The sequence below is a fragment of the Neofelis nebulosa genome, chromosome 6 (genome assembly GCF_028018385.1).
Source record: "Neofelis nebulosa isolate mNeoNeb1 chromosome 6, mNeoNeb1.pri, whole genome shotgun sequence".
Lineage (NCBI taxonomy): Eukaryota > Metazoa > Chordata > Mammalia > Carnivora > Felidae > Neofelis > Neofelis nebulosa.
Window position 1 is genome coordinate 15,806,210 of NC_080787.1, and position 13,502 is coordinate 15,819,711.

The 13,502-nt window shown below is 43.3% G+C and overlaps 1 long non-coding RNA gene across 1 annotated transcript; it reads left to right on the top strand.

Annotated features, from left to right (window-relative positions):
* Positions 1-9,363: 9,363 nt before the first annotated feature.
* LOC131513748 (uncharacterized) lies at positions 9,364-11,518 on the top strand. Its single transcript, XR_009262761.1, has 3 exons — positions 9,364-9,671; positions 9,805-9,942; positions 11,285-11,518. It is a non-coding gene; the product is annotated as an uncharacterized LOC131513748 (long non-coding RNA).
* The last annotated feature ends 1,984 nt before the right edge of the window (positions 11,519-13,502 follow it).

Consider the following 13,502-nt stretch of genomic DNA (forward strand, 5'->3'; position numbering starts at 1 on the left):
ATCCCCGATGCAAAGCGAATCTTGTCACCCTCTTTGTAGGTTTAGTTCACCTTTTCCAAAAGGCTCTTCACTAAAATGAAGATATTCCGATGTCCCGAAGTCCACGTTTTTAATTCTCGTTCCCTCTGATGAGTTAGGTTGGGTGGGACGTTCCTCTAATTTAACAGCCAGCGCTGCGACTTTGCCCCTGCCCTTGGCTTCTCCGATGACCTACGCGAGTGATTTAAATCTAACCCTCCACACCCTCCTCCATAAAACGGGGACACGAATAGGACTTCATTTAAAGTTCCTTCAACCACCGGGCTGAAATGTGGCGCACACGCCTTCAGCAAGAAGCGACCCTGGCATCCAGTGTCTACGTACACGCAAACTAGGTGGCCTTAGTTGCCTGACATGTCTGGCCTCCAGTGCCCTGGTTGCTAAGCACGAAGGTTTAGAGCACGCACGCACTCACTCGATCAAGCTGGAGAAAATTACTTTTCAAAGGAATTCCATTAGATAATTAATAAAAAGCTTAGTCTCTGGCATTCTAAGAGCTCATAATAAATGTTATTTATACTATGGATAATAATTTGTATTATTATCACTATTGTTTTACATAACTGATAACATTTATACTTAAATAACTAATATATATTCAGTGAATGTGTATTTAAATAATTACGTAATAAGTAATTATATGCAAAGAATTAAATATATGCTTAAATAGTAATTTAATCATGTTATTTATAATTATTATGATTTTATATGCACCACGGTCATTTACAGCATAACAACGTGCATTACGGAATCGTGCCAATATTATACTCCCGTATTATAAGAAGATAATGCACCCAGCTCTGGTCCTCATCGTCTGCAAAATGTTAAGTAGAGAGCGTCGATATGACTATCTGCGTGCAATAAGTTCCACACAGAGAATGACTTTTCTAAAATCCAGATCTGAACAGATCACTCAGCTGCTTAAAACCTTCAACGGCTCCCACCGTTCTTTCGTTAAACCCCAAACCTCCCAGTGAGACTTCAGGAGGCCCTCGTGACTAACCGCTAACCGGGTCTTGCCTCCAAGCATGGGCTCCCTGAGCGCGACATCCTTCCTTCCCCTCAGACACCCCAACAGCTAACACCTACACAGCCTTCTGATAGGACTTTTCTCCCGGCAGTCTTCCCAGTTCTGCACACCAGAGTTGGGTGTACCTCTGGTCTGATCTTACAGCACTGTGGAAGGTTTTTATGTTTGCGTTTGCTGTTTGCGCTCAAAGAATTCTTTAGAATCGCCTCTTTCCTTCTCCCTCACTAGCCTTAGAGCTCTGTGAGGGACTGTGAGCATTGAGTTCACCACCGTGTGAGGTCTGTGCACTTACGTTTCATTTACATAACAAATTTTCTTGAGTCTCTACATAGGCAACGCTAAATCCTGCCTCCCCTGTAATGTGAGCCCTGTGGCTCAACTGGATTAGTAATTTAAAATTAGATTTAGCCTAATACACATACATACCATTCTGCTCGGACTGGCTTATTCTATTACCTTATGGCATTAGGAAATTCTAGGTGGAGGTCAAGGTTTGGGACATCTGCCAGTAACTTCACACAAGTCAGTTTTTACCATGAGCCACAACGTGCCTTTGTGGGTGGGGCCAATGAGACAATCTGGTGAGGGCTGTGGGAGTCATCCTAATGCTCATTAATTCATTGGGGCGCTATGGGAGGAGAATGAAACCCCTCCCACCAAGCCACTGGGCTGGAGCCTTCTGCCCCGGGGGGTGGGGGGAGTGGGGGGGTGGGATATCTCTGACCGGCTTTGCCGGTTGACAGGTGTCAGCTTTAGGCTTCCACACTGCCCCCCCCAGACACCCCACCCTCACTTCCCAGTTAAGTGTGGGAAGCCAGCTTCCTGGAAATTCCAGAACGCAGGAGCAAAGAGAGCTGGGCCTCCATACAGATTTTGCAAGGCTGCTGATCCTCAGAGGGTGTTCTGGGTTGTCAGGCAGTTCTGGCAGATGGGTGCCGTTCCCCACTACATTTCAACACCTGAAGTTCAGATTTTCTGATTAAGGGAAGGAGGTTTTGTGTTACTTGTTGACAGTTATGAGCTATAATCGTGTTTAAATCTCCCTGCAAACTGTATCTGTTATGCCAAAATAACTCTGCAAAGGTTTACAGCCTGCTCTTGAAGAGTAAACTCCTGACGTTACTAGATTTTTAAACAGCTGTGATGTGGTGCTCATAGATGTAGGGCACATAAATCCACAGACATTCATAGATTTTGCTAAGTATGCACCTCAACTGTGAAAATGAGAGGGACCAATCTTGTTTATGCTCCTAGCTTATTGTTTGCTTGGCTAAAAGTCAGGTTGCCATCAACCGAGAGGACAGAACATGAGTCAATGACTAAGAAAACTTAAAAGGCTTAGATATAGCTGCTTTTAGCTTTCTAAATTGCTGGCGCCCACTTAAAATAACAGATGCGCTAATATTTCCCCTGTGTTCCACAAATGCTAAGGGCAGTGGAAAGCTGATCTTCTCATATTTCTTAACAGTTTTAGTTCAATTATGACCCTGCCTTGCAAATGCTAAGGTCTGCTGAAGCTTTTTACTATAATTATTTTGCTACTGGTCGAAACAGACATGAAATCAGTCAATGGAAGAAGCCTGCCCTCCTTTTCCAAGACTGGGAGGCGTCTGCTAATTTCTCCAACAGGGCAGATTAATTATATTAATGTGTCAACGTAATTATGATAAGGATATGAATAAAATGAATGTATAGGAATAAAATGTATTTGCCTGTGTAACTGTTGAATTCTGCCCTCGGGGAAAAGAAGTCTGGTGTTTATGTTTAGTGATTTTTTTAAACTCCAATCTGTCAGAAGCAATGATCATACTGTTACAGTTAAAATGCTATTCCCTTTCAGACAGACAAGCAGAAAAGCCATGTATGTCCCAGAATATCTCCACCAGGGGCGTGTCCACGTTGGCAGGAAAGGTCAAAGAGATAGCGTTAAGGTCATTAGTAGGGTTATAAAATCACAAGCTTCTCCAGATCTTCTCCATGATCTTACTCTTCGGGCAAGTGCCCGATCAATGCCCCATAGTGAGACAGCCACACAGGACTGGAAGAGTGTGGTTAGATTGTAAACTTGGCTGCTTCTGGGTAGTAGTAATGCAGGATTCCATGCATCCTGCCTGGCCTCATAAACAAAGGCGAGCAAAGGTCTGCCTGCTGGAGGAGTGAGTGCCCCGCCTTGTAGATCCCCCCAGTGACTTGAGTGACTTTAGCTCTCTGAATGGAGTCATTACGCTCAGGCAATGCCGCGATGGCACACACTACCAGCCTTGAACGTTCTTTTTTATGTCCTTTTAGTTACTGGTCTTCCTGACATTTTTCCTATTCGATCTGCTCTCACGTCCCTTTTTAAAAAAGATTTTTATTTTATTGTGATAAGAATACTCAACATGAGACCTACCCTCTTGACAGATCTTTAAGTGTATGATGCTCACACCGCTAGGCACAGTGTCATAGGGCAGATCTCCACAATTCATTCACCTTGCATTTACTGAAGCTTTACGCCCACCGATTACCACCTTCCCGTGTCCTTCTCCACTTCGCCCCCAGCATCCACACTTCGCTCTCTGCTTCTCCGGGTTGGACCAGCTCATTTTATTTTTATCTATTTATTGTTTTCACTCTTTCACTTCGATAGAGAGCGTGAGCGGGGATGGGGCAAGAGAGAGGGAGGTGGGAGGTGGGGGAACTGAGGGGGGCTCCACGCTGACAGCAGCGAGCCTGACGCGGGGCTCGAACTCACGGACGCCGAGATCGTGACCTGAGCTGAAGCGGGACGCTCAACTGACTGAGCCACCCCAGGCACCCCTGGGTTTGACTATTTTAGTTACCTTATATGAGTGCAATTACGCAGTATTTGCCCTCCTTGGTGGCTTTCCTCCTCCTTCTGACCCAGCAACCTTAAGTCCGTAGGTGAGAGAGGTAGTTGACAGTAAGGTGAGCTCCAAAGTCTGAGAGGCACTCGAGCCGTGATTTGCTGTGGGGAGTTGGGTTTTACATTCCTCTCTGAAACAGGCATCACCATCTCCTGAAGCAGCTATTCCGGTGAGCGCTGGCTTTTGCTGACCCAGGATTCTTAATGACCAAAGGGTCTTTGAACCTTAAAACCAGAGTTGTCTATGGAACTGTTAAAGACTTCCGAGACTTCTTTACAAGACTGAAATTACATCCTTGGTTCTCTAAATTGCTCTCTTTTGTTAGCTAGAAAATAGTTCCGTGATGGATCTGTTGTTTGGATCAAACACAGGTCTCTTCCTAGCAAAACTCTGGTTCCATTACATGGGGACTTCATTATGTATCTCCATATTCTGGAAATAGAGGGCTTAGTTTTGTTTGTTGGTCTTGTTGTGTTTTGATTGAGTGATAGCCTTTTACGTGAAGTTCCAGATTTACTTGAAGATTTTGAAATAAAATTAAAATAAATTTGCATGAGACTTTTGGTTTGGTTTTGTAATTTTTGGTCTGGTGAATTTTTTTTTTTTAACTTGTCATGACCAACAGCCTCGGTCAATTATAGCTGTTGGTTTGTGTGGTGGGGTGTGGTTTGGGAGTGAGTCCTTTGGACTTTTACTCTACATACATCTCACTAAAACCATGACAAATACGCCATTGGTTAAGTTATAAACATTTTGAACCACAATATTCTGAAATTAATAAAATACTAATTTATAAAAATGTATATTACAAACATCAAATTAACTTTTTTTATATAGCACCATAGATTTATTAACTTTGAAAAAGCACCTAAGCAGTGTTTTGTTTTTATTGAGGTACAACTGACATAGAACATAATAATAGTACAATATAATGATTCGATATTTGTATTTGATATTATATTGCAGATGTAATGAATCAATATTATATTGCCAAATAATTACCACAGTAAGTCCAGCTGACATTTATCACCATACATAGTTACCAAAAAAAAAAAATTTTTTTTCTTGTAATGAGGACTTTAAAGATCTACTCTCTTAGTGACTTTCAAAAACACAAGGCAACATTATTTCCCACAGAAATGGGTAAATGCTGGCCATTTCAAAATGATCCCAGTTGAAGAAATAGATTCAGTAAATGGGATACTGTTTATCCTGTAATAATATTAACGTAATACTTATGTGTATTTTAAGCACTGAGTAAAATAATCTTCTGGTCTCTCATCATCACAGAAAATCAGCTGAGTCCCTGAGGGGAAAGTATTATAACCACCGCCCTGCCACCCCCCCCCCCCCGCCCGACACACACACACACACACACACACAGTACATCTCTGGACAGTAGCCCAAAGGCATCTCTAAAGGTACTTAGCGCTAATTAGCAGTTTCTATAAAGATCCTTATTTATGGAATTACTTACCGGGAGTCAGGCGTGTCTTAAAAGGGTGCTGAGCATTCTTTCGTAGCTCATAGAGAAATGTTAGCTGCCTTTAAAGATAACTTCTATTTTAAAAGAAACAAACAGGTATACCTGGGTGGCTCAGGCAGTTACGTGTGGGACTGTTGGTTTCAGCTCAGGTCGTAATCTCACAGTTTTGTGAGTTCAAGCCCTGCGTCTGGCTCTGTGATGGCAGCGTGGAGCATGCTGGGGATTCTCCCTCTCTCTCCCTCTCTCTCTCTCTCTCTCTCTCCTTTTCTCTGCCCCTCCCCCACTTGTGTGCGTTCTCTCTCTCTCTCTGTCTCTCTCAAAATAAATAAGATTAAAAAAGTAAAAGAAGAAACAAACAACAGTGGGAATATTTACAAAACTTTCTGAAAAATATGTATATGTTTAAAAACCCAACATGTAAGTTTATTAATAGCAGTGGCATAAGAATGGGACTCAGATTAAAGAGAACTATACTCTGTCCTTGTCCCGTCAGGAACTGTTTGTGACATGTGCACTCAATCTCAGGTTTTTGAGCCTCATTTTCCTTCCTGGAAAAGGGAGATAACATTTTTCCAGCCTCCTGGGGTTATTAGAAGGCCAAAATGTGAGGATTGATATGAAGCACTTTGAAACGTTGAGGTCGCCGAGTAAATGGAATATCTCATTATAAAAATAATCCATACTCTGAAGTGTCTGAAGTCATTGAAAAATAAACTGATTATTTGTAAAAATAATATGCCTAGAAAGGTCAGGCAATAAGTTCTACGGCTGTACATGTTCTTTAAAAATACAGATTCTCTGCCATTTTTTGATATGAGAGAGTTGGGCATCTCTCCAATTCCACCATGACCTCTTGAAAAATGTCCGGCGTTCCCAGGATTCACTGCAGTGAATGGTTTAAATCGCACAGGCCTCAGAGCTGAAGCACTACTTTTTCTAGAAATTCAACGCAATGAGACACTTTCCCATCCTAGGATGGTTTTCTAGTCTTGCCTTTTCTTTCCTTTTAGTTTTTTTCCCCAATTATATAAGCAACATATGATTATTTTAGAAATTTGGAAAATAGAGAAAAGCAGAGAAAAAGAAAAGAAAATCACCTGTAGTCTCATCATGTCTCTTAAAAGTTACCTAAATGAAGAAGTAAAAGGTCCCTCTTCACGCCCCCAGTCCCGATCACCGGACACAATCACTGTTGTGCCCAAGATCATATATACCCTCTCATACTCACCCAAACGTTGCCAGCCCATCAGCAGAACATCCTTAGATGAACAACAATAATTGAATCCAACTGCTTTAGAGGCTTCCAACTCTCTACCATATGAAACCATAGCTTTACACGTATCTTTTCGGCTTTGTCCATCTGAAGCTATATTTTAGTTAAGAGCGTATTAACCTGATTTACACCTTTTATATACTGCCACAGATGGAAAGTGGCTTCCATCTGTGCTCTGGAGATGCTCTGGCCCCAGGCTCCCCCGAGCACGGCGCAAGGCTGCACCACACAGCATGTGCTCCCTCGTCTCCTGGCTCTGGCTGGCCCTACAGAACCCCTCAGCCGCCATCTTGTATTTCACGTCAACCCCAGTCTCCAGGTCTCCCCTGTAGCACATTTATCCCTGTCCTAAGAATTAGGATACTGTGTTATCAAAGCTTTTTTTACTTACCCATTCCTGCACGAGACTGCGAGCTTATGAGGACACCGACTGGGTCACGTTCCAGGTACGGAACAGGAACTGACAAACAATATGTTGAAGCAGTGAAACCAGGGACTGAACAGAACCAGCGAGGGTGCTGAAACCCTAAGGTGGAAACAGAATTACTCACCGTTCTCCTCAACTGACAATTCTGAAAGCCAACCTCTAAAACGATATGAGTAAGGGGCCTTTGGCCACCTCATTTCAGATGCGTATCTCCCAGTATGTTTGTGAAAATATCGGTGTCCTTAGCCTATAGTCAAATGTGATGTTGTCACCCTAAAGACGACCACTAACATGAAGAGCTCTACAGGGGGGTTGTAACAGCTTTTAAAAATTACTGCATCATGCGTATAGCTGAGCTAAAACTTTTGTTTTGGATACTGTGGCTGTATTATCAAACTCAACTGTTTCTTCTTGAGTGTGGTTGCATATCGGAAAGAACTGTGATTTTTGACCCTGGGAAATAATAATGCAGGAAGGAATCAGAAGACAGCAAATTGTAGGTAAGGGTCTGTTCGTGCCTTTTAAAGGCAGGTAAAACAAGTTGTCAGGCAAATTCAGAGTCAAGTTGCTAGTGTGGACAAAATGGCAGCCAAAGTCTAGGAGAGCTTTCTGCTGGTAGACCCAGAATGACCATTTTTATCTCTAGGATCAATGTTTACACAATATAAAGGAAATCATAAAGCAAAGCCACAAGCATTGCTGAAATACATGGGTCCATTTCTCAGCTTGCCTTTTGCAGTCGTAGTATTGGCCACGGGCTTGGATTTTCATACCTATAATCTGTCAATTCTATATTTAGGGAATGTATTCTGAGGAAAAAATCAGTAAGATGCACAGATACACAAAGATGCCATTGCTTATATTAGTGAAATGCTGAAAACAATGTTAATGTCCTACTCTAGGCGCGTGGTTACATCAAATGCTGTGCATTCATAGGGTGACAGATTATAAAACCGTTAAAAATCTTGGAGTAGGAGGACATGAAATTGCGAGGGGAAAATAATCGTGGTATATGCCACAGCATGTTGTTACATGAACAGTTTGTAAAACCGTCTTCAATGTGATCCTACTGTCATTTTCACATTCCTAGGTATGCATAGAAAACTGAGTAGAATGACCTGAGTGGCAACATTTGACAGTGGTTATCGCTGGGCAATGTTAGAGGAATTTTTACTTCCATATTTGGGCCTTTCTCTAGTTTATAGATTGCCTACAATGAACTTGTGATCAAAAAAATATATTTTAAAAAAGGATTCCCTGGGGCGCCTGGATGGCTCAGTCGATTAAGTGTCCAACTTCAGCTCAGGTCACGACCTCGTGCTCTGTGGGTTCGAGCCCCACGTCGCGATCGGTGCAGACAGCTTGGAACTTGGAGCCAGTTCAGATTCTGTGTCTCTGTCTCTCTCTGCCTTCCCTCCCTCTCTCTCTCCCTCTCTCTCTCTCTCTCTCTCAAAAATAAATAAACATTAAAAAATTTTTTTTAATAAATAAAAAAGGATTCTCTGATTCCAGTATTTCAGTCTGGACGTTGAAGATGATCACATTCTACACTTGACTCCCATTCTGCGAATTTCCCCACCCAATGCCCTCTTTGCCCACTTTGTGTTGTTGGGATGTCTATTCGCCTTACTCGCTAGATTGTTTGGTCTTCCGATGGCTGAGTCCGCGTCTCATTCATTTTCATGGTCCCAAGACGAAATAAATAAAAACACATAAAACGATCATAGGTTTTCTCAGAGATGCAGACACAATTAACCAGGAGAAATCCTGAAGTCCATGCCACCATGGAACATGGAGGCATCCTCCTTTCCGGGGCACGAAGCAGCCACTTAGGTTAAAACGTCATAGCAAACACAGTGCAGTAGGCTCCCCCTGTATCTGTCTAATTTACATACACTTTTGTAAGCATTTTCCTATTCACTGGAAAGGCATATCACCCAGGTTTACATAAATAGTTGATTAAACATGGTATTGGGGGCCATTTCAATAAAACACTGAGGATTAGTCCCTTGTTCACAACATAATCCTCATCAGTGCATTATTTCAAAGAGAAATCACATCTTTTTCATCTTTTTCCAGGAACAGTCCCCCTCAGTGAGTGAGAGAGACGCTCTCCCACCAGGGGTTCTGTGTTCTCCGCAGGGGTGGGGAGAGGGAGGGGGTGCCCATCACTCTACCTGAGCCCTTGACTGGCCCTGGTTGTAAAGATGCCATTAGGAGATTTATGAGATCCAACCGGAGTCACAGTGACCAAGGGCGTTCCCTGGAATGTCTGTGGCAAGTTTAGACGCTGGTGCACATGGCAGGTAATTAGGGACAAAGCAACTAGTCCAGACGGGACCTTTCTGGTTCCAGCCCACCCAGCCAATCAATATGCATTAATCATTACACGCTTATTGTTAATGTGATTCAGCTTCAGTGACTCACTGGGATCACACACAGGACAGTCTGTTGTGACTCGAGACGGGCCAGAGAGCTTAAGGAATTGAGAAACATGTTTTGCCTTAAAGGTGCAGAACGCTCCGGTGATGAGCCAGAAGAGCCCAATGGTAAGGCAGAGAGCAAGGCAAGCTAATGAAGAATTTGGGGAAGCGTGCGGACGGCTCGTTCTTAGCAGTGTCTGCATGGCCAAGTCAGCACGGGCACGCGCTGCTTAGCATTGTAATAATTTTTCATTTCCAGATGCCTCATCCTTCCAACTCGGGTTGTACACTCCAGAAGGGCAGGGGCCGCATTGCTTCCGCCTGGGTCTCCGGCACCTACAGCGGAGCCTCGGGGAGACTGGCTGCGGACAAAGTGTGTGATGTTGACCAAATAAAGGTAAAACTCTCAGAGGTGCTGTCAAGCTTGATTGCCCAGTGAAACTTCTTTGGCCTGCTCATCACTGAAAAACAGGCTCTCTCACTCATATGAGATTTCCCCTCCTTCCTGTTCTCAGCTAGAAATACCATGAGAACAGACTGTCTCACAGTGTCTTCAGATTTCCACTTCTAGTCCCTGCCAAAAGCAGGAAGTGCAGAAGTGGGCGATAATTCTTTTTTTCTTTTTAGAACACTTTATTAAAGAGTTTTGGTTGTTACTTGTTTTTCCCCTTGAACCTCATTAGAATTAATTTGAGCAATGCTTTGAATTTGCATAATGATTTTCGCATAAGGTACACAAAGGGTTTTGCTTATCAATTCCACTCCCTCGGAAAGGGAAGGTAGAAAGGTAGATTAGAGAATGAGGGCACCTTGGGGATTTTCTACTTTTTCTACTCTAGCTTTTTTTTTTTTTTTTTTTTAACTAATGAGAAACTTGAGACCCAGAGTTATCACTTGGGAAATTTCTCGCTCTCTGCTGGCGCCCACCCTTCCAGCCTCACACCCCCATGCCATGACACCCTTGTTTGTCTTGTCTTGCGCTCACATCACCCGACCTCGCACCTCCTCCCTCCCCCATCTATTCTGCCCTCTCTGGTCTCCTGCTCCTTGCTCGTAAGTCAACTCTTTCATTTTGGGGAAATCAAAAGCAGATAACCATTGCTAAAAGTGCCAAGAACCACTGTGTCTGACTATAATATTGAAAACGGAAGGAGAAGGGAAGAAAAGGAAAACAGGAAGGAAGGAAGAAAGGAAGGAAGGAAGGAAGGAAGAAAAAAGAAAGACAATGAGCAGGAAGGGAAAGAACCAAAGTTTCATCAGGAACCAAGGAAATCGTATCTCTGAGACCAGCCTGGTATCTCCTTTCAAAATCTTACACGGTCTCAACATGCCCGTTGGGATTGTTGTTCTAGGCAAGGTGCCATTTTGGTTCTATCTCCTAGAGATAATTATTCTCCCCCACCTTGCTCTGATATTATCCCCATATCCGATGAGTGTATTAGAGCCCAAAGAGGTGAGTTCTCAAATGAGAGCTAAGGTGAAGCCAGAAGCAGGCCTCACAAGTGCCATGGGCTAACTTGTGTACCCTGCCAAATTCCTAAGTGAAGCCCTAACCCCCAATAGAATTGTATTTGGGAGTAACATTTTTAGGAGGTAATTAAACTTAAATGAGATCATATGGGTGGAGCTCTACCCCAGTAGGGCTGATGGCCTTCTAGAAAAAAAAGAATTCTATCTCTCTCTCTCTCTTCTTCTCTCTCCTTTCTTCTCTCTCTCTCTCTCTCTCTGAGAATTCACAGAAGAAAAGACATATGAAGACACAGTGAAAAGGGGACCATCTAAACGCCAGGAAGAGGGCTCTCACCAGAAACCAAGTTAGCGAGTGCCTTGATCTTGGACTTCCCAGCCTTCAGAACTATGAGAAATACTTTTCTGTTGTTTGAGCCAGCCAGTCTGTGGTATTTTGTTATGGTAACCCAAGCAGACGGATACATAGGTTATTGATAAAAGCCAGATTCTAAATTTTTTTATGAGACTCTGGTCTCATGTCTGTTCATCCACACCACCTCAACATACGTACCTTGTGGGTATAATGACTTTCCATCATTAGCCTGCCCCTCAAGTAACAGACCTAAACTAAATTGTCATAGGACCAAAGCAAGGCAACAACACAGTATAAGGTCACAAAAAGGCAGGCGCCCATTCATGAGTGCTCAGGACCACATTCACCTCTTTGGACAAAGGTAAATTTTCCGTGAAGCCTTCTAAGCTTTAGCTTTAGGCGCCACACTTGCACGGTCCCCTTCCTAAGCCCTGAACCTGATTCTACATTTATATTTTTTTAACTTTTTAAAATAGAGCCTCCGCCTAATTGTATGTGCCCCATGCCTCACATCTCGCCCTTGCCTCTGACAAGTATTTATTATGCTAGACCCTGAGTATACAGTAGGGAACAAGACAAGGCCATCACAGCACAAGCGAATGAATTTCATAAAGAGATTATCTGTGCAACTTAGGTAAAAGCAACCCACATACGTACTAGTGGGATGAGACAAGAGGAGGGAATTTGTGTCCGCTCCACACGACCTCAGTGGATGCAACCTGGATCGAGCTTGCCCCTTCACGGCCGCGAAGGTGCCAAGGATGGGCACATTTCAACGGGAGGAAAGCGAATTCATTGAGGACTTGCTGTGCTCCAGGGAAAGCACTGAGTATTTTGCAAATACTATCCCAATCATTTCTGGCATCCATGTGGTGTGAGCATTTATTACTTCCATTTGGTGAGGACACTGAAGCTCGGAGTTGTTAAATGATCTGCCCCACGGTGGGTCCACTTTTATATCCGGTTGTACCCGACTCTAAAGCTTACGAGCCTTCCAGTTGGCCAAACCTACGGACGAGCCCCCACGGCTGAGGTGAGGGGGCTGACAGTGAGGGAAGAGATGATGGAGAGAGGGCAGGCAAGGGATACTCGAGCTTTCTGAGTCATCACTCCACAACTCTTCAACGGGCACTCTTTCCACGTTGCTCTTACTCACGTGGGGTCCAATCTCCGAGTGCCGTGCGTGGTGGCTGAGAATGAACACCGGCTTCAGGCATCACCATGCCTTTGAGTGTCGTGTTCCAGAACTTCCTCCGCTCTTTGTAGGACTTTGAGCTCTGTAACTCTGGGGATTTTTAAACTATGAACCCCCTGATTTATGTCGGTCCATCCTTTGAACCCTTAATTCTACGAAAAAAAAAGGAACTCATTCGAATTTTGAAAAATTTGGAACTGAATTCGTCATGCCTCACTATAAAATCTTCACCCCACATAGCCCTTATGTAAGCTCTTTTGAGGATGTTTCCTGTGCAGACAAAAAAGAAAAAAAAAATGTGTCAAATGATCATAAGCCACCTCTCCTCTGGCTGTGAGTATAACAAGAAGTATTAGTATGACATGCAGTTTTTCTCCTTTTATCTTCTTAAAAGACCAACCAGAAATCCAATGTGAAAAAAGCTAATGTGATACTAAGTTTGCAAATTTAAACTAGGAGTTCTGCAGTCAAGACATGTAAAAGTTTCCATAGCAACATTAACTCTCATCTTTAGGATTTTCAGTTCTATTAAAGCCATTAAAACCATACTTTTGTATATACATCAAATGTGCATACAGTGTGGTCCAATTGAAGGTTGAGGCTTGTTTTCCGTATTTCGAGTCTAAAGGATTCCCGTCATGGGTCCCTGTGTCTGTTTTGTTGAGTGTGCCTTTTGTAAATGGATACTATTAAGCAGCGGGCTGATGTCTTTTGTTCTTCCCCTAATTTTTTTGCATTTTAGGCTCCATTCTCTCAATACCTTGAATGCAGAGAGGGGGGAACATAACAGCCAGGCTGCTCCAAGCCACGCGAGGAACCCATCTTACCATAATCATGGCACTACCCTCAGGCACAATGCAAATCCAATTTCCTCAGGGAGGCAAGAAAGAGAAGGGCAGGGGCCAAGTGTCTGTTCTCCCAGCTTCCCCCAGACTGACCT